This window comes from Petaurus breviceps, unplaced genomic scaffold (assembly GCF_028583685.1).
Source record: "Petaurus breviceps papuanus isolate PSGF00001 unplaced genomic scaffold, PetGlider_PUasm1.0 90667, whole genome shotgun sequence".
NCBI lineage: Eukaryota > Metazoa > Chordata > Mammalia > Diprotodontia > Petauridae > Petaurus > Petaurus breviceps.
This window is the reverse complement of record NW_027187302.1, coordinates 3424306-3446292: the sequence shown is the minus strand read 5'-3', so window position 1 is coordinate 3446292 and position 21987 is coordinate 3424306. Positions and strand designations below refer to the sequence as shown.

The 21987-nt window shown below is 37.5% G+C and overlaps 1 pseudogene; it reads left to right on the top strand.

Annotated features, from left to right (window-relative positions):
- The first annotated feature begins 17624 nt into the window (after positions 1–17624).
- Positions 17625–18722, top strand: LOC138143787 (glutamine synthetase pseudogene; annotated as a pseudogene).
- The last annotated feature ends 3265 nt before the right edge of the window (positions 18723–21987 follow it).

Here is a 21987-nt window from a genome sequence, read left to right as displayed (position 1 = left end):
AAGGAGAAGTAGGTTAATAAAGGGTCACAGCATTATAAGATAATTTCAAGATGAGGGATTGGTCAACAATAAGTGCCTTAAGGGCAGGGACTATGAAGTTTTTCATCTGTGCTTAGCATACCATCTTGCATACAAACAGGGGTGTGCTGGAGCCAGTCCAACAAGCTCATGAGAGAGTCAATTGTTAAATTTTTACCATGAATATTTACCCCTTGGAAATCAGCAAACAACAAAAATCAGGACTTGATTTATTTTTTTTTTTATTGTCTAGACAACAGCTTATTCGGCTTTTTCCCCTCACAACCCCTTTTCACGAACATTCAGTGGCGTTGTGTGGTGTGACAGCATGCACAATGCAAGTATGCATGTTTTGTGTTCACAATGAAGGCTACATACACAATGCAATATGGTCAAGCACTGCCAGAAACACCTCAGATTCATTATGTGTTTGATTTTTAATTAATTTTTGGTCATGTGCTCAGAAACCTCTTACTGTTGCCAAATTTTTCACAACCTCCTATAGGGTTATGAAACAGTTTAAGAAACACTGGTCTAGACTTAAGAAAGTGTTGGAGATTAAACTTAAAAGTGTGTCTTGTGTATGTTTTTTTTTCCAGGAGACATGTTAAACATTTGCCAGTATACTCCTGACAGTTAATAAATAATTAATCATAATAATAACTTCTCAAATTGAAGGAGGAGCACCTTAGAAGAGGCCATTGAATTTGGTGATTATGAAATCGTCAACCACAGAGAACTAAGTTTCTTTAGAGTGGTAAGGGGAAAAAAAAAACAGATTATAAGGAGCATAGAATATAAACTCCTTTAGGGCAGGGGTCATTTTCTGTATCCCCAATCCAGTCACAATGCCTAATATATATTAGTTGTTTAATTAATATCTATTGAGGTGATTTAAAGTGAATGATGAGAAAGAAGCTGCCAAATTAGAACACCATTTTTAATTTGTTTCGCCACCAGGTGGCACTGCTAGCTATTAATCTAATTTGTTTAGCAAAAAAAGAATCTGAGTCAGAAAGTTCAAAATCTAGACTCACACTGCTAGTTAGGGCACTTCACCTGGCTAAGTGGAAGTTAGGGAGAAGTACCAAGTTCCCTAAGGTTCTTAGAGAATGGATGGCCTTCTTCTCACCCTGGAGAAACCTACAGATTTCTCATTCTTTGGACTTTTCTACTTTTTTTTGTCAATTGCATTTCCACATTGAAGAAACTGATATCTTGAAGTTCCAATCTCCTGATTGATGATTCCCTCAACAGGCTGCCTTTTCTGAAAGGGCAAGAGCCACACTTGCTTCACTCCTAACCCAACACACTCTGAACTTCACCTCCCCACAAGATGTCTTGCACCCATGTGGTCACTTTCTCTTCCCATCTGCCCCTTTCCATTCACCCTTTAGCTGGTGTCTTGACCCATTAGAATGTAAGCTCCTTAAGATAACACATGGAAAGTGCTTTGCAAACCTGAAAGTACTATATAAATACTAACTATAATCATTATCATCAAGGGTAGAGACTGTCTTGTTTGCTTGTATTTGTATCTCCAGGCACAGTACCTGGCTTATAATGTTTGAGAAATGTTCTACCCCTCTTTCTACCTGTCTGTCTGTCTTTCTGTCTATCCCCCAGCTCCACCTCTCTCTAGGTAGCCATAACAACTAACTCTCTATGAAGGGACTGGGGCTTTACCAAATCAGAGTCAACTTTAAGCCTCCATTCTAGTAGAAACCTCTCCTCTTTACTGAAATTGCTAATACTTCATTGACTCTTGTGACCTTAACATAATGGAGTCACCTTTCCAAAGGAACAGTCAAAGCACGCTTACTTATATACAGTGCTTTGCTGGCACAGAAACAATAAAAGCAATAAACAATACGTGATAAAACATCTAATGCTTGTATCTGTCCCCACAACCTCTCCCAGACTCAGACACAGATAGCACATAAGATGCATTTGAATCCAGGAAATACACTGTTCTGTTTTCCAATTCCATGATCCAGAGATGTAAACTACTCCTCAGTTTACAACCTAAGTTTTACTCAGACATTCATTCTGTCCAGTCTTTCAATGAAGACTCAGTAACTCTAGATCTAGGAGTGCTACCACACCCCAGTCTCCACCTATCAGAATATTTCCCATTGGTCAAGGCCCAGATCAAGGGACACCAATTCCACAAAATTTTCCCTGTATCTCCAACTGGAAATGACCACTTCTTCCCCTGAATTCTCATAGAGTATACATTTTCTATGCACTTGACACATATCCTTGTCTTATGTCCCTTATCACCTCATACCTGGGTGGTGTCCTTGCCTCAAATATCTCCCCAATCCAGTCTGTCCCCATTTTATAGATTAAAAAACTGAGGGAGAAAGAAAGGTTAAGTGACTTGCCCAGGGACACACACTTAGTTTCTTAACTAGGATTTGAACTCTTGTCTCCCTGAGCCCTACCCTACTAGATTGTAAACTTCTTGATGACATGGAGGAAGTGCTATTCAGTTTCCTAATCCTCACTTCATAGTAAGGGCGCTGACCTAGAGGATCTCTAAGATCTAATTTATCTGATTTTTATTTATCTTCATAACTATTTCCAAGCACCTGGATCCCTATATGCAGCGTATCAAGTTAGAGAACCACAAATTTACATTATCTGTTTTATGTTTTATTTTGGAGGCAGTATAAAGGCTTAGTGGATAAAGCACCAGGCCTAGAGTTCCAATCTGATCTCAGAAACTAGCTATGTGACCCTGGGAAAGTCACTTAACCACCATTTGCCTTAATCCACTGAAGAAGAAAATGGCAAACTACTCTAGTATCTTTGCCAAGAAAATCCCATAAACAGCACTGGAGTGCTATGGTGGGGTCACAGAGTCTGACAGGACTGAACATCAATTGTATTTTTTATTTCAATTGTTAAACTTTTCCCCACCATATTTTAATCTGGTTCTAAAGCTATCAGAAGTATTGTGGGCCACATAAGACCCTCTGAAGGGTATCTGACACCCTACACACACTGTATGTATTCAAGACATTTGTGTTGAATAGAAGTCATGAACAGTGCTTAATAAAGAGCTCTGATTTCAGTCCTGAAAGAATTATAATAACAAATATCAGCAATGATGTTCCTAAAGTCAACATTGAATAAAATGCATAAATTAAATGGACAAAATAGTTACATTTTGTGCAAGCAGTGGATAAGTGAATGTGGAAGAGGATAAGTTAAGAAATCATGTTTCAACATGAAGATAATAGTTTCCATGGGATTATAGAGTTAGAACAAGAAGGGACCTCAGATCTCACCTAGTAAAAACCCTTTATTTTACTGATGAGGAAAGTGAGAGAAGTTTGAGAGAAGTGTGCCTATAGTCACACAATTAGTATCAAAGGCAGGATTTGAACCTAGGTCTTCCTAACTACAAGTCTCACACTCTATTCATGATTCCATGATGCTTCTCATGCTCTCCCCTTAACTGGCTGAGGAAAGCTCCATAGACATGAATGAATTTCAGAACTCTATAAATAATGAAAAGAGAGATCATATTGAATTGAGGTAACAAAGAAAAGAGGATTTTTTTTTCTGATGTAAAAAAACACTTCTCATCCAGAGTGGGCACAGAGAAAATTTGCAGAGTAGACAGATACAGGCATGGAGTAGGAAGACAGAAGGGAAATATGATTGATTGGCAGTAACAGAGAAGCTAGGCCTTAATACTGATCTATAAATTGAGAGGAAGTTAGCTAAAGGCAGCCAGATGGATAGAGTGCTGGGTCTGGAGTCAGGGAGATCTGAGTTCAAATCCATCCTCAGACACTTAGTAGCTGCATGTCCCTGAGCCAGTCATTTAACCTCTGTTTACCTCAGTTTCCTCATCTGTAAAATGAGGAAGATAACAGGAGCAAGTAGGTGGCACAATGGATAGAGCACCAGCCCTGGAGTCAGGAGGACCTGAGTTCAAATCCAGCCTCAGACACTTACTAGCTGTGTGACCCCAGGCAAGTCACCCCAATTGCCTCCAAAAGAAAGAAAGAAAATAATAGCACCTATCTCCCAATATTGTTGGGAGGATAAAATGAGATATCTGTAAAGGGCTTAAAGTCACATTGGCTGGTACATCATAAGTATTTTATAAATACAATCCATAATTATTATCATTGCTCTTATTCTTGTTAATGCCGATGGAACTCTAAAGAAAGTCTGCTCCATGGGGAAAGCAGTGGGGTAGAGAAGGTAACATTGGGGAAAGGAGGATCAGGTTAGACCATATTTAAGGCATCACTAAATAGTCCAAGCAGGAAATGATCATGCCCTTCGGAACAACAGCTATGAAAATCAAAGTAACAGGAGGTAGCAACAAGTTATCCATGTGTCAACACAGGGAGCATTGAATTTGGAATCCGAAGGCATAGGTTTGCATCCTCACTCTGACACTGTATGACCAGGAGCTACTCATTTATCTAAGCCTCAGTGTCCTCACCTGTAAAATGGGTATTGTTATATACTACCAACCTCCCAGGGTTTTATGAGGAAACAATTTTGTAAATCTTTAAGCGCAATATAAAGAGGAAATATTATTATTATTGATGATGACACAGTAAAACGACACCAAGGTTTCTGTCTTGGATGTTTAGTATGTACAGGGTCATGAATCATGAGAGAGAGAAAAAAATGGGAATATAGAGCAAGGAGGAAAAAAAAATTCCAGTTTTGGCTTTCCATGCACCTTAGGCCCAAGTGCAAAATTGTTACATGAGAGTAGGCAGACACTTTTTTAAAAGCTTCATAACTTCACATTTATTCTAAATGATTGATTTCTCTCTTTTCAGTCTCCTGCCTTTGGATATATATAAAGACTTACTGAAGCCTACAGGTCTCAAGGCTAGAAACCAGCAACTTCTATTTAATTAATTTTTATGAGTAGAGGTAGATTCCATAAGATTTGACTCAAAAAAATCATTTTTATTGTATAATGTCATTTGATAAAATTATTTTAGTAGAATAATCTATTTATAATTCAATAAGTGCATAATTTAGGTTAAATTGCCCCCTGGAGGCAACCAAGAAAACTGAAATATCGAAACTAGTCTGCAATCCTGATGACTAATAATTGGGGAAAAAAATAAAAATAATCACTACTTTGTCTATCAATAATTTGAAAATATAATTTTCCATTCATTTTATATCCAAAAGACTAAACTTTTTTCCAGCTCCTGAGATTGAGTAAAATACAAGCTACTCATTAAATGATCACAGGCAAATTTATCGTTTTCCCCCTTAGGCACTGTAAATCAATCAACCAACAAGTGTTTATTAAGCACTTAATATGTACCAGTCACTGTTTCCACTCTCAAGGAAAAGACCTTATATTGGAGGAGGCAAACATTTAGGTATACAGGTATGTGTAAAACATCTAGGCACAAAATATAATATAACATATAATAATAGATTATGTGTAATCTATTACATATTATATGTAATAAATACTCATGAGTCCACATCCACTGAATCTTCTCCTTTAGATCAGTCAGAATTTATCACATAACTTCATATACCATGATAAAAAGCACAATTTCTTTTAAAATATAAAATGCTGTGGTCACAAGAAAATACCATAACAGTCAGTAACAGTCAATGTGTATCCAAAAAAAACTACTCACCACATCCCAATCATCAGGATACAGACACTAGGATTTACTTCAACCAAGACCATTGCTTGAACCCATTATCAATCTAGAAAAGCCAGAAATGTTAGGATAACAACTTGTCCCTTGGATGACTATGCAAAATGTTACATCTTTGTGTGTGATTTACCATTACTATTCACTTTGAGAATCTATGAGAAATCAGAAATCAATCACTGTTCCTCCTATTAAAGATGGGATAAGAGTTTGCCCAGCATCTGGAAGAGAGCAACCATACTTAGTCACAGGTTAAACCTGGGGGCAAAATTTAGTAGATACTACCTCCATCATTAGAAATCTGCACCACAATTTTATTGGGGTGGCTAGGTGACACAGTGAATAGAGCACTGGTCCTGGAGTCAGGAGGACCTGAGTACAAATCCAACCTCAGACACTTAACACAAAAAAACTAGTCATGTGACCTTGGGCAAGTCATTTAAGCCCCAAAAAACAAGCCCTCCAAAAAACAACAACAAAAAAAAAATCTGCACCACAAACAGGAAACGTAAATCCTCAGTCCAGCACAGTGAGAAATCTCCATGTGTCAGCAATCCTTTTTTCTCCTTGACTACTGCTTTATTTTCAAAATTCCAATCTTAGAGTCACATCATACTCACACAAACACACACACACACACACCTCTCACACTGAGTGCACCTCCATACAACCTCCTCAACCTAAATATGAAGGAATCTCCCAAGTGAGTCCCTCTGATTCCAAAGCTTTATGGTTATGTATTGGACTTGTGGTAAGGATCCTCAAGTACTTGGGAAATCCTGGGTAATATTTCCCAAAGAAAAAGAAAAGCAAGCTTAGTCACTTTGAAGATAACAGCCATGTACAATGCTTGACAACAGAATAAGTTTCCTGCAGAGGAAAAGAGATTTAGCTCATTAGTAATTATTGATGGTCTCAATCAAACCATATTTTCCTTTGTGAAATGATAAATGATTTTGTATCAGATTGGTGCTTAATTGTTTGTAATAAAATTAGTGAGGCTGATAGAATAACCAATCAATGTTCAGATTTTAATTGAGGTACAAAAAATCAAAGTGTGTGAATACATAGTTCTCAAAGGAAAAACTCCAAGAGATCAACAGCCATATGGAAAAAAATGCTTCAAATCATTAAGGATTAGTGAAATGCAAATTAAAACAGTTCTGAAGATCCACCTCCTATCTATCAAAGTGGCAAATATAATATAAAAAGAAAGTGATAACTGCTGGAAGGCCAGAAAATGGTAATTGTTGGGAAAGATGAACACTGGAGAACTATGCGTGGAGCTCTAAATTGGTCCAGTTATTTGGGAAAGTAGTTTGGAACTCTGCACTGTCAAAGTCACTAAAATGTATACGCTCTATGACGCAGCAATAGCACTTCTCACCATTCTCTATGACTTCAGACCCTGGATCAGCTCTGATATATGCCCTCACCTGCAGGATTGCAACGCTGTTGGGCTTTCTCTCTCTACCATCTTCTTGGAAAGTTTTTTGATTGCATCTCTCTTGAAGAGTATCTTGAACGAAGTGATAAAAGTCCCTATGGGCAGATACCTATGCATTGGCGTGCCTCTCCTGCCCCTGCTTCCTCTGTCCCAGTCAATCAGTCATATTCCCCTCCAAATAAGCAGTATAGAGTTCTCCTTTCACACACCAGAGCAGTCTTGGGCAAAAAAGAGGGCTACCTGTGGTAGAGGATTCACAGTTAATGAACTTAGAAAGGAAAATACGTAAAGAATTAGTGTGATTGACCAAACAATCAACTTCTATTGACAATGATTGTTATACATTATAAGGATATGGAAATACTTTACATATAGTCTAGGTGGGTGACTTTCATTATTTTAGTGGTATAATTACATCTGTGTTCTGAAGGGGAACTCTGAACTTAACTGTCTGAATAACATTTTCTTTAAACACAAAAAGACCCTACAGACAAATTAAATAAGGTTTTGGCCCCTACTGATTTTAACATAGGAGTCCTTCTTTTGTTGCTTCAGACAGCTTAATGAATCTATCAAATCAGTTGCCTAACTACATACTCTGCCCTTCAGCTGCTGTCACATGGCTCATCAAATATGTTCTGCAGAATTCAACTGATGAGCCCAGATGGAAAATGGCCATTAATATTTTACAAGGAAAACTCTATCCTAGAAGGATTTATTTCAGCTTAGAAAATTGATCCTTTCCAAGCACATAAAAGAACAACAAAAAAGATTTATTCTATACATTTTATCTCTAGCCTAAGCTGAGAAGTAAGATTTCTGGTTTGATGAAAGAAGTGTTAGGGTAGGATTACATCTGTTGTTCTATCATTTCAGGAGCATCTGAAACTTCGTGACCCTGTCTGGAGTTTACTTGGCAAAGATACTGGAGTGGTTTGCCATTTCTTTCTCTAGCTCATTATACAGACAAGGATACTGAGGCAAAGAGGGTTAAGTGACTTTCCCAGGGTCACATAGCTAATAAATGTCTGAAACCAGATTTGAACTAAGGAAGATGATTCTACCTGACTTTAGGCCCAGAGCTCTGTCCACTGTGCCACCTAGCTATCCCAGCATTAAATCTAGACCCTACTTTATTAGTCTTAGTCTTATTGGTCCTATTAGGATAATTCGAAGGACACCAGGAAAGTTCCCTATCATATATATGTATGTACATATGTATGTGTGTGTCTATATACACACATATATAAGTATATACCTATGTGTGTGTGCACCCACACACATATGTATATATATACATACATATTTACATACATACAAAATATGTATGTAAAGAGAGTGATTCCCTGATTTCACAATTACCTCCCTAGAGTCTTTGGAGAATTTCCCTTGGTCTTTTCTCTTGGTTTGAATAAATGTGGCCCCCAGAAGAAGCTCTGGCACCAACCCCAATCCTTATTCCGTTCTACAGCTTCATGTCAGCATTCCCATCATTCATTAGAAGTTGCAGAGCAACACACAAGTGCCCCAGGTTGAAAACCTAGTTGCGCCAGTAAGAGAAACAGATGAGTTACTTATGGCTATATATAGAAAGTAAATTCTTGACCAAAAAAAAAAAATAGAAGCAATTATAAAAGATAAAGTAGATAATTTTGATGACATGACCATGAAAAATTTTTACATAAACACTTAATTAATGTAACTAGAACAAGAAGGAAAGCAGTTGAGGAAAAAAGCTTAGTATTAAGTATCTCTGATGATGCTCTGATAGTTGAGATATACAGGCAAGTAACAGAAACATATAACACTAAATTCATTCCCCATTAGATGCCATCAAAGTATATGAACAAACAGCTGTCAAAAGTACCACAAACTATTCCATGTCATTAACAATAATAAAAATGCAAATCAAAACAATTCTAAGGTTTTAACTCACACTCAACAAATTGGAAAAAAAAAAATGACCAAAGAGAGAGTAGTACTCATTGGAGGGATTGTGCAAAGATGGGCACACTAATGTACCATTGATGGAACTGGTCCAGCAATTCTTTTTTTTTTAAGCAATTGGGGTTAAGTAACTTGCTCAAGGATACATGGCCAGTTATTTTGTGTGGGTGTTAAATATCTGAGGCCAGAACCGATCCCGGGCCTCCCGACTCCAGAGCCGGTGCTCTTACTCGGTGCGCCACCTGGTTGCCCCTGGTCTGGCAATTCTTGAAAGCAATTATTGACAAATGTAACAAAACTGTCCATAACTTTTGACTCACAGATTCTACTGCCAATCATGTCCTCTCCAAGGAGGTCAATGACAAAAAGAAAGGACTCATACAGAGCAAAATATTTTTAGCTACAAATTTCATAGTAGCAAAGAACTAGAAACAAAATAGATGCCCTTATACTGGCGAATAGTTAAACAAGTTATGGTACATGAGTGTAATGCTGTGATGAATGATGAATATAGAGATTCATGTCACAGAGACATATGAACTAATAGAAAGAAAAGTAAGCAGAACCAGAAGAACAAGGTACACAAGGATTACAACAATTTAAATGGAAAGGACACTAAAAAGAACTGAGACAGAATACTAAGAAATTCCAATAACCAAGCTAGAACCCCTCCCCAAAAAAAGAAAATTAGATATGAGAAGGCAACCCCCTTACTTTTTGTTGAAGCAGAAGACTATGGATGTGACTACATATAATGTCTGACCTTTTTTGGCAATAATAATGGCAGCTAGCTACTAACTATGTCTTCTCTACAGCATTTCTATTGCACTCTTAATTAAGACATAACTATATAGCTAACTTTGATTTTGGCATCCAAGGGGACTTCTTTTTGAAAGCCAGCAAAATTGCCATTCAGAACTATAATGCTGGTTTACAAATGTAAGTAACAATACTCTCAGACAACATGTATGTTGAATTTAGGGTATAAATATTTCAAATGTTGAAGCCCACATATGTTTAATATTCTTGAGGTTTTGTACATATTTCTCATTTAAAAATATTAGCAACTTAGGGTACATTTATCATAGAGAAGGAGGCAAGAAGAGCTTCTGTTTAGTAGAACACAATTTTGTTTACAGAACAACTACGGGGTTTTAGTTAATGACAACCACTGACACTTAAATGGTGCTTTTGAGTTTATAAAGCATTTCACATTCATTATCACATGTGAACCTCACAAAGACTCTCCATTTTATTTTTTTTTTTTTGCTTTTTGGAGGGGGGAAGGTAGAGCAATTGGGGTTAAATGACTTTGGGGTCACACGGCTAGTTTTTTGTGTTAAGTGTCTGAAGCCACATTTGAACTCAAGTCCTCCTGATTCCAGGGCCCGTGCTCTATTCACTGTGCCTCCTAGCCGCCCCAACTCTCCATTTTAAAGATGAAGAGATGAAAGTTCCTACAGATAAAGTAATTTGTCCTAAGGCACAGGTCACTCAGTAAGTCTCAGAGATAAAATCTGAATCAAGGTCTTCCTGAATCCATTTCCAGCACTCTGTTCACTACACCACCCTGTTTGCTGATTCAACCTCTCTAAAATCCAACAATGACATGACTTCATGTTTAAAATATGGGTGCTACATGTATAACCTATTATCAGATTACTTATCATCTCAGGAAAGAGAGGAGAAATGGAGGGAGATAATTTGGAATTCAAAAATTTTTAACTATTAAAAATTGTTTTTACATGTAATTGGGGAAAATATAAAATATTTAAAATGATTTTTTTAAATGAGGGTAGTAATTGCACCTATATCCCAAGGTTGTTATGAGGATCAAATGAGATAGTAATTATAGAGCAATTAGCACAGTGCCCATAATAAATGCTGTATAAATTTCAATTAATAATATTTTTAATAAATTGATTTTTAATGGGTGCTGATTCTCTTCCTCAATACCAGACTTATAAAGTAGTTACATTTTGTCTTATATCAGTTAAAGGAGCATGTGCCCATCAGAAAAGAATGGTCTCAGGTCTATGATCCTGGGATATGGCACCTAATTTAAACATTGCTATTACATAAATTTGTTTCTTATGGGAAAACTCTGCATGAAGAAAGATTTTTTGCTCTGTTTAGGAGGAATCTAAATTCTGTCAATTCACAAACACTCACAATTCAAGCTCCTCATGTGCTCAATTAAAGATGGAGTTTGGCTCCATGTATTTTTAAAAAGCATTTACAAGGTTTAGTGGCCTTATAAATACACCACATGGGTGCAATTCTAGGTTCTCAATTGTATCTAGCGTGAAGAGATCCATTAGCACACACCTGATAATTGCTTCTAAGAGTTGTGGCAGAACTGATTGCCAAATGACAAACATTAAAATAAGAGCTCTCATTAGAAAAAAAAAAAAACTTCCAAGTAATCACAATAGCAGCTGTCTTCATTGCAATTGGCAATGAAATAAATATGAAAACAACATAAAAGAAATTCAAATGTAAAAGGAAACAAAAATTTAAATGCTGATCATATAGTTCTCTTTAGGAAAGCCTAGAAGATTTTAAAAGTCTTGTGGTTGATGATCCACTTATTTTTTAAATTTTTATTATCTCTTATTTACAAAAATTGTGACCTAGACAGAACATTGACAATTTGCCCCTAGGGTGGCACATTTTTGTCAGACCTCAATTAATGTGAGGGGAAATAATGAGTAGGTGGCACAATTGGGCTGAAGCATGAGGCACTTATTTGAGAGTAATTAATAGGAAGACTGAAAAAGTAGGAAGTGACTAGATTGGGGAGCTCTTTGAAGGCCAAGTGAAGGGATTTGGACTTTACTTGGTAAACAATGAGAAATAATTACAGAGATGTTCACTCCCACCCCATAGGATGAAACAGAGAACCAGGAATATGAATTTCCACAGAAAACTAACTCCCTAGATGCACCCATGGAATGATCTGTTTCCTTAACTACTTCTGTTCTCTACCAGGATATTTTTCCTTCAAAGTACCAATGTGGAATAGAACTCAGTCTTGGAGTTTCTCCCCTACCATCATGTCTTGCCAGTGAATAAATGACTCTTTTAGAATATTTCTAATATTGTGAATAGTGGAGAAACAGTTAAAAATAAGGAACTTTGGAACATTTTATTGTGATTGTTGTATGATTTTTCAGTTGTTTCCAACTCTTTGTGACCCCATTTGAGGTCACAAGATACTGTAGTGGTTTGCCATTTCTTTCTCCAGCTCATTTTACAGATGAGAAACTGAGACAAACAGGGTTAAATGACTTGCCCAGGGTCACATAGCTAGTGAGTTTCTGAGGCTGGATTTGACATTATGAAGATGGGTCTTTCTCGCACCAGGCCTGGAAATTCTATCCATTGTGCCACCTTGCTGCCCAGGGTTTGGTAAATTTACCAAGTTTCAAAAGATCCCCTACAGTAACTTCCATGTCAAGAGTATGTGTGTGTGGGAGCGGCTAGGTGGCACAGTGAACAGAGCGCTGGCCCTGGAGTCAGGAGGACCTGAGTTCAAATCCACCCTCAGACACTTAACACAAAACTAGCCGTGTGATCTTGGGCAAGTCACTTAACCCCAATTGCCCTACCTTCCTCTCTCCAAAAAGAAAAAAAAAGAGTGTATGTGCATACATGTATATGTGTGTATGTATATATACATACATGTGTGTATATACATACATACTATATATATATATATAATATGTGAGAGAAAGAGAGAGAGACTCTTAACAAGACAATCTCTGATAGGAGAATGGGTACAGTTAGAAAGTTCTGCCAGACCCTATAATCTATTAGATCATAAGATCCTTGGGAGCAGGGACTGTCTTTTGCCTTTCACTGTATTCCCACAGCTTATAGCACATACTATAAGAGACTAGCATATAGTAGGAACTTAATAATTGATGATGCAAAGTGAACAGAACCAGGAGAACATGGTACACAGTAAAAGCAAAATTTAGTGATGATTAACTTTGATAGACTTAACTCTTCTCAGTAATAATAATGATCCAAGACAATTCCAAAAGACTCATGACAGAAAATGCTATCCACATCCAAAGAAAGAGCTGATGTAGTCTAAATGCAGATCAAAGCATACTATTTTTGCTTTTTTTGTAGTTTTTTCTGTTTGCTGGTTTTTTTTATACAACATGATTAACATGCAAATACATTTTACATGATTGCACATAATCTATGTCAAATTGCTTACCATCTAAGGAGGGAGAGAGAAAATTTGAAATTCAAAATTGTATTTTAAAAAGAATGTTAAAAATTGCATTCACACGTAATTGGAAAAAATAAAATACCATTTAAAAGATAAAAGAAATAAATGCCAGTTGACTGACTACCGCAGACATTGAGAATGACAGATCTCTGGAGCTCAAGGGTTCTGTGCTAAGTCTATCAGATGTCTACACCAAATTCAACATTAATACATTGAGGTCCCCAATTGCAAGGGATACTTAGACTGCCCAAGGAGAAACAGAGTTGGTCAAAGTTCCAGTGCCAATTAGAGTTCAATTAGCCTGTTGAATAGCCAATCTACACTTCTAGGCTAGGTGAGTTAGTGAAAACCTGGTTTTGTTTTTGGTTTTGTTTAAAAAAAAAACAACAACAATATATATCAAAAGTGACAGAGCAAGAGAAAACCAAGAGCACTGATATAAGAAGTCCATTCTTTCTAAGTTCTTCTACTACAGTAGTAATAGCAGTGTTACTGCTCCATCTGTTGCCACAGGTCTGTAACTTTGGCACCATCCTGAGCTTCTCATTTTCCCTCATCCCACATGCCCAATTAGTTGCCAATCTTGTCATTTCCACTTCAACATCTTTCACTTCTGACCCCCTTCTCATCACTCATACAACCACCAACTTGTATCAGGTCCTCATCCCCTCTCACCAAGATAATTGCAACAGCCTCCTAATTGGTCTTCCTGCCTCAAATCACTTACTAGTTCAGTCCATCCTCTTGACTCAGCTGCCAAAGTGATTTTTCTCAAGTGCAGGTGTGACCACATGACTCCTCTACTCAATCAACTCCAGTGGCTTCTTATGGTTCCTTAATAAAATAGAAATTCCCCTGTTTATCTTTTTTAATTTTATTTTTATTTTCACATTTTTTCTCTTTACAATCAGTGAAGGGCTTAACCAAGAGAAGAGGTCCCACCAAGAGAAGAGGTCCCACCAAGAGAGAGGGCAAGACTGAGTAAGGCCTGAAAGTACTTCCATTTCTTTTTTTTTTTTTTGCTTTTTCTTTTGGAGGGGCAATTAGGGTTAAGTGACTTGCCCAAGGTCACACAGCTAGTTTTTTGTGTTAAGTGTCTGAGGCCAGATTTGAATGCAGGTCCTCCTGACTCCAGGGCTGGTGCTCTATTCACTGAGCTAGCCACTCCAGCACTTCCATTTCTGATTCCTTACCTCCCACCAATCAAAGAGGCTTGCATTAACCATGTGATTAGTAGACCAGAACCAGTTACAAAATGTCTAAACATGCTCTCTACAAGGCACTTCTATTACATATCATCAGAACTACCAATAGCAGGTTCTCCAGCTTCTCCCATAGGAGGAATCACATCGGCTGAGCATGCTATTAACATTCTGCAGAGGTTCATAAGGACCAGGCTTATTGACCAGTCCTTCATTATACTTAGGTACTAACTTATTTTTAAAAATAAAAGAAATTGTCTTCTTAAAAAAACAAACTGAGGTACACAAGAGAGTGAAAACACTGTACCAATTTATAGTTTACTGAAAAATAATGAATTTTTTTCCACTTAATTCAATACAAATACTATATGCCATGCACTATACTTTTTGTTGTTCTGTTGTTTCAGTCATGTCTTAATGACCTTATTTGGGGTTTTCTTGACAAAGATACTATACTACTTTGCCATTTCCTTCTCCAGCTCATTTAACAGATGAGGAGATAGAGGTATTGTTAAGTGAGTTAACCAAGAACAATATTACAAGTCCATGAGCCATTGCATTGCAACTAGATTTATTACAAGAGAAATGAACATGCATATGGAACTCTAAGCCAGGGGAAAGAGTTCACAATTAAAGCAGAAGCTGCATATTTATGAATTTGCAACAGAGTGGAGGAGAAATATAAATCTCCAACTAAATGGGAGTGGTAAGGGAGGAGAAATCATGAATAATTAAGATGGCAAAAGCAGCATTCTTTTCACTTAGGAAATGTTAGACCATGAAAACATGACAGTCTGCATATCTACAAGGATCCCAGCTGCATAAGCAGTGTTCCAGTCTAGTGCAGATTGCATGGTGCCTGTTTTGACTCCCAAGACACAGAGAAAGTCCAGTTTGGGGTGAAAAGAACAAATTGTGTCAGCTCATTCAAGGTCTCCTGCATACTCTGGATCCAATGTTTCTGAAAAATATGGCAACTCAAAAAACAAATTCAAGGGACCCCTTAACATTCCTTAACAAGTGACTTGCCCAAGATCACATAATTAGTGAGTGTCAGATTTGAACTTCAGATCCACTAATCTATCCCCTATGCCACTTGGCTGCCTAGCACTGTGCTAAATGTTGAAGATATAAAGACAAAAATGAAACAGTCCTGGCTCTCAAGGAATTTATATTTAATGGAATATAGTATTTTGTCCAGTAAATCAGACCTATGGAGTTTCCATAATTAACTATCTCCAGGACACTCCCCTTCTTTCCTCAGTGAGTTCAGTATCTAGCTCATAGCCTTTCTTTCTCAACTCCTCCCCTTATACTGGGGCTTTCAACATATAGAGAAATATAAATATGCATGTATGTGTAAGGGTTATGGGATTTAAAGATCTTCCATATCCCGCTGGACTTGCTGATGTAGCAGGAAGGGGTGGGGCAAGAAGAAGTGGAAGCCAAGCTAGAGCTCGTGAGGTGACTAGAAGTGTGGTGGCGGTGGCAGCAGCAGCAGTGCCACGGTGGTGGTGGAGCAAACTCCTACTTTTGAGCCAGCCAGAGTTTCTGCTAAGGACTCCTGCTGAGGACTGCCAGGGACAGGAACTGCAGGGGACTGGAGCTGCTGGGAGCAAGCTGCATGAAAGCTGAGCAGTTGCCATGAGTGGGGAGAGGAGGACCTTTGCCTGAGGTAACCTGTTCTGTTTTGAAGGCTTGAGAATGTGGGTACTTACTACATTAACTATGTGTGCCAACTTCATTTGACTTTCTGGTTTTGGGACTCAGTTTTCTGGTATTTGAATAAATGTTCTAGCTTTATTTCCCATGTAAAGAGCCTGGTATATTTTGTGATTAATAACCATATCAGTATATTTATAGTTACCGTAGGCATTGTGAATATTGCATTGTTGATACAGTATGTATACACACACACACACACACACACACATATATATATATACACATACATATTGATAATCTCTGAAATACCTCTAACCCCCAGTTTCTCAATTTTCCCATTTCCCATGACCTCCTAGACTCCACCTGGGTGATACTGGTCATATTCTTGATCTTGCCATCACCCACAGATGTTCCGTTTCCATCTTCATGAGCTCTGAAATTCCCTTATCTCATCACAATCTGTGATGAGACTTCATCTTTCCTTCTGTCTTACAACCACAAACCCAAACCCTTTTCTTGGTCTTACCATGCCCTCCAGTCCTTCCACCCCTTGATTCTTTCCCAGGTCATCACCCTTGCACTGGCTACATTCTCCCTTCATCATTGGTGAACCAGATCAACTCTACACATTCCTTTTCTTTCAAGTCTTCTGCCCCCTTATCCTCCTGAAGATCTTGCCCTGCCAAGACTCAATTTTAGATTATTCCCAACAATTCCCTTGTGCAGAAATCTTTTCTTTTGCTTTTCTTAATTCTTTACATTCTGACTTCTAAAATCATCATTCAACTCAAACTACTCTCTCCAAAGTTACCAATAATCCTTTCATCACCAAATCTAATGACCTTCTCTCAATCCTCATCCTTCTTGAACTCTCTGCAGCCTTCAACATTGCTAATCACCCTCTTCCCCTTGATACTTTCTTCTCTCTAGATTTTTGTGACATTGAACTACTTTTGGTTCTCCTTCTTCCTGTCTGACCACTTCCTCATTCTTCTTTGCTGGATCTTCATCCAGGTCATGCTCACTAACCATGGGCATCCCTCAAAGCTCTGCCCGTACCCTCTTCTCTCCTGCCTCTATACTATTTCACTTTCTGATCTCATCAGCTCCCTTGGATTTAATTATCATCACCATCATGCTTCTCAGATCAATTTACCCAGTCATAACTTCAGATTCCCATCTCCAATTGCCTACTGGACATTTCTAACTGATTGTCGCATAGATATCTTAAATTCAATAAGTCCAAAAGTGAACTCATTATCTTTGTTACCCTAAACCCTCCCCCTTCCTAACTTTCCTATTACTATGGCAGGTACTACCATCCTCTCAGTCATCCAGGCTTAGAGCTAAGTGTCATTCTTGAATCCTCACTTACCACCACTACTATGACCCATATCATCATGTACTCTCCCAGGCCAGCATCCAACATGGCCACCTCATTTAGTTCTCCCTTGAACAAAAATATCAGGCCTGCCTCAAGGTAACAAAGTCCTAATTATGTATATCTGGATCAATGGCACTAGTGAGGACTGCACTATAAACCCTGGACTCTGGATTGTGAACTGAAGGGCACTGATGAACTACCAGAATTGAATTTTGATGACTTTGGCACTTTTCAGTCTGAAGACCCTAACAGGATGTGTACCTTATTCCTGCTGCTCTATTCTGATATCCTTCCCCCTTAAGAAAGGACTGCAACAAACTGGTTTTCTATTAAGTTTTCTGCAAAAACCAATTTGAGCTATAAAGGATAAATGTAAAAGTATAATGGATATTGTATCCAACGAGAAACAATAGTTTGGCATGGAGCAAAAATATACTCTCTTGGGAACAAATGGATACTCCTTTGGTTGCCTTTCAATGGTTTCTCTGGGCCCCTGGTCTGTGTTGTTGTGGTATGGAAACCAATAAAGCCTAGGGAAAAGATATAATGGATGTTCATTACTGTGCTTGTCTATATGCTAAAGCCAAAATTGGGGGAACAAATGCTGAAGTAATGCCAGCTCAGTGGGAGTTCCAGATATGACCTTGAGAAGCGATTGAAATGGGAGATCACCTCTGGATTTCCTACTTCATTCTCCATTGAATGTGTAAAGATTTTGGAATGATCATAACATTTAATCCTAAATCAATCCCCAGTAACTGGAATGGAGTTGGTTGCCACACTAACTTCAGTACCAAGGCCATGAGTGTGGAAAATGGTCTAAAGTACATTGAAAAAGCCATAGAGAGACTAAGTAAGTGACCCAGTACCATATCCAAGCCTATGACCTGAAAGGGGATGCAGGCAATACCAGTCTCCTGACAGATTTCCACAAGATATCCACATCAATGAGTTCTCTGCTGGCATAGCCAACTGTGGCACCAATGTTCACATTCCCAGGATGCTTGGCCAGAAAGAGAAGGGATACTTTGAAGATCACTGCCCCTCTGCCATCTGTGACCCTTATACAGTGAAAGAGACATTCACCCATGCCTGTCTTCTCAATGAGACAAGAGAGGAACTCTTTCAGTGTAAAAACTGAGTACTTTCATGTAAAACCTATATCAGATTGCTTACCTTCTCAGGGAGAGACAAGGGGAGGGTAGAAGGGGTAAAATTTGTAACTCAGAATTTTTTTTAAATGAATGTTAAAAATGTTTTACATGCAATTAGGGGGAAAATAAGATACTGTTTTAAAAAAAACTAAGTGAACTTAATCTACAGAAATCTTCTGGTTCTGTGACCCCATAACCCTTTCCTCATGCTTTCTTCCATCTCATCTCTCCCCTCTTGCAATTTTCCCTACTAGATGTAACTCAGGGCACAAAATACCATTTTTTGTGCCTGCAACGGAAAAAAATGCTATTATAATAGTCAAAGAAAAGAGATGATTAGGACTTGAAAAAGGATATCAACCATATAAATGCAGAGGACAAGACAGATGAAAGTAATGTTTCAAAGGCAGAAACAACAAGATTTGGTAACCGGTTGCAGATATGGTGTGAGATTAAGAGGAGTAGAAGGTGACAAGATTACAAGCCTGAGTAGGAGGAAAATTATAGGAAAGTTCAGAAGAAGGGTGGGTTTGAGGGAAAAGTTAATTCATTTTTTATATGGTGAGTTTGAGATACCTACACACATACACATACACATACACATACACATACACATACACACATACCACACACTCACATGCACACATACACAAACACGTACATGCACACATATATGTAAAAAACTCTAATGGCTGAGCAACAGAAATTTAACCAACAAGCTCATTTAGAGAAGGTTCCAATTTGAAATTAAATGCTCCAGAACCACTTAGATACTTAATTAGAGGTAGTGAACCTTGAAGCATACTCATTCCTATAGAGCTAACATTTGAAGACCCTTTCCTTTCCTTACTATACCATATCTCCACAAACAGGAGATGTATTTCTTCCATCTTCCAACTCATCCACACTTAGTTTCTTTGTCCTTGTTTCCCAGCTTCTTTATATAAGTTTGTGGCTAGAAAAAGGAAAGAAAAAAAAACAAGAATGGATGGGTTCATGCACTGGAACCCTAAATATTCCTCCTCCTTAAGCTTATCCCCTATATTCAACTGAGGATTTGGCTTAGTCAATCAGAATATAGAAGCTTTAACATTTGCTACCAGAATTTTCCTGGCTAAGAAGTGAATTTGCTTTTTCATGCAAATTTTCTTCCTCTAAAATTGTAGAGTTTGACATTTTTAAGCTGACAGTGGAATTACAAGAATGATCACTCCACATTTGCAGAGAAGTATGTGAATTGAGCATTTTGTGGTGTTTCCCTTACACAAAATGTCAGAAATCACATATGTGACCATTAATGCATAAGTAAAACACTTGCCCTAATTGTCTAATTTTAAATGTGTTTTATGATGAAGGCGAAAAAGTTAAATTTCCTGTATAACCTACATATAGAAGACATGTTTCCTTTCCCCCAACCCATCACCTTTTAGCTTATTTTCATTTCCTTATTATTTCTATTTTAAGGAATGTTCCCACTTAAGAAATCTCTCCTCTATACATTTTCATGACATCTGTTGTTTCAGGAGTGGGAAGCTTGTCTGTAAGGTAAATTTAATTTGGTTGGGCCTTGGGAGATGTTATTTAAAGATTTTATTGGAACAAGTGTTGTAGTTTGAATCCAAGGTAAAGAATTTCAAGGCTGCTAGGAAATATATCAGTTTGGAATTCATAAGTACTAAATGAATTTAGTTACTCAGTTCAACAGATGTAGCTGTCGTCAAATGTAAGTACATCAAAGTAATTCACATTGCTCTAAAATAAGAACCAAAAATGGCTATAGAAACACTAGTTTCTATTGGCAAAAAACTGTAATCTATTACATATTACATGAGTAAAGTGTTTTAATAGTAACTGGGGTACCTGACATTCTACATCCAAAAAGAGAGAACTATTGTGAATTTTAACATAATGTAATAACCCTTCCAACCAGTTTAGGGCACTACCATGCTCATTGAAGTTATATATGTATATAAACCAAGGATTCTTTTTTTTATTTTACTTTTTGCTTTTTGGAGGGGCAATTGGAGTTAAGTGACTTGCCTAAGGTCACATGGCTAATAAGTATTAAGTGTCTGAGGCCACATTTGAACTCAGGTCCTCCTGACTCCAGGGCTGGTGTGCTATTCACTGTGCCACGTAGCCATCTCTAAACAAAGAATTCTTAACCTTTTTGTGTCTTGGACCCCCTTTGGCAGCCTGGGGAAACCTACAGACCCTTTCTCAGAAGAATGTTTTTACATGCATAAGAGAAAATGCACAGGATTATAAAGGAAACCAATTACATTAAATATCAAATCATTATGAAAAACAAATTTGTGAAATGGTAATAGTGAGTGGCAAGTCAAATAACTATAATAATTTCAGAGTAGTGATGAACAAAGTTATATTTTGGAGATCAATAATAACTGTAATATGATATGAAAATATAAGTGATTTCCCTAGGTGCTACTAATAATGCTGTGGTTTGTTACCTATATTTATTAGTAAAGGAAATGCTAAATTTCAGTTAGAAGTTAGTGAAATCAAAGATGTAATTTTTTCCCTCCCATCCAATCAATCAACCCAAGTTCATGGACCCTCTCTTAAATCTATCAATAGGCTCCAATGTTCACCAGATTAAGAACCCCTGGTATATGTTTCAATGTTTCAATATTTTTAAACTGACAAAAATATAATTCTATAGAGGAGAAATTTAGTATGTTTCAAAGTTCATGTTTTGTAGTTTCTAACAGGGCATTTGTCTAGATATTTAAAACATCCTATTGGCAATGGAACTGTGCAAATCCTTTGGTCCAGTAATACCACTACTAGGTCTACATCCCAAAGAGATGATTAAAAAATGAAAAAGGACCTCCATGTACAAAAATATTTATAGTAGCTCTTTTTGTAGTGGCAAAGAATTGGAAATTGGGGGTATGCCAATCAGATAGGGAATGGCTAAATAAGTTGTAGTATATGCATGTAATGGAATACTATTGTGCTATAAGAAATGATGAGAAGGCAGATTTCAAAAACACCTGGAAAGATTTAGATACACCGATGCAAAGTGAAGTGAGCAGAGCCAAGAGAACATTGTAAATAGTATCAGCCACATTATATAATCTTCCGCTATCTTCTTAGCTCTTCTCAACAATACAGTGATCCAAGACCAGTCAAAAAAACTCTTTATAGACAATGCTATCCATCTCCAGAGAAAGAACTGATGGAGTCTGAATATAGATTAAAGCCTACTATTTTCACTCTACTTTTTTC